Here is a 235-nt window from a genome sequence, read left to right on the forward strand (position 1 = left end):
GGAGGAGGAGAAGTAAAGGGGAGGGAATGGGGGTAGGAACTTTGTGAGGAGGGCCCAGGAGGTGGGGGCAGCGTTTGGGATGTAAATAAAGAAATAAGTGAATAAGAAAAAAAAAGTTTGGAAACTGTGTCTTCAGGAATCACGACAGCAAACTATCTCACTGGCTCAACCTTAAGATATGGATCCTTCTTTTGGAGCAGACCTCTGGCAGAGAATCAGGGCCTGTTACTAAGTT

This window comes from Mastomys coucha, unplaced genomic scaffold, assembly GCF_008632895.1.
Source record: "Mastomys coucha isolate ucsf_1 unplaced genomic scaffold, UCSF_Mcou_1 pScaffold6, whole genome shotgun sequence".
Classification (NCBI taxonomy): Eukaryota; Metazoa; Chordata; class Mammalia; order Rodentia; family Muridae; genus Mastomys; species Mastomys coucha.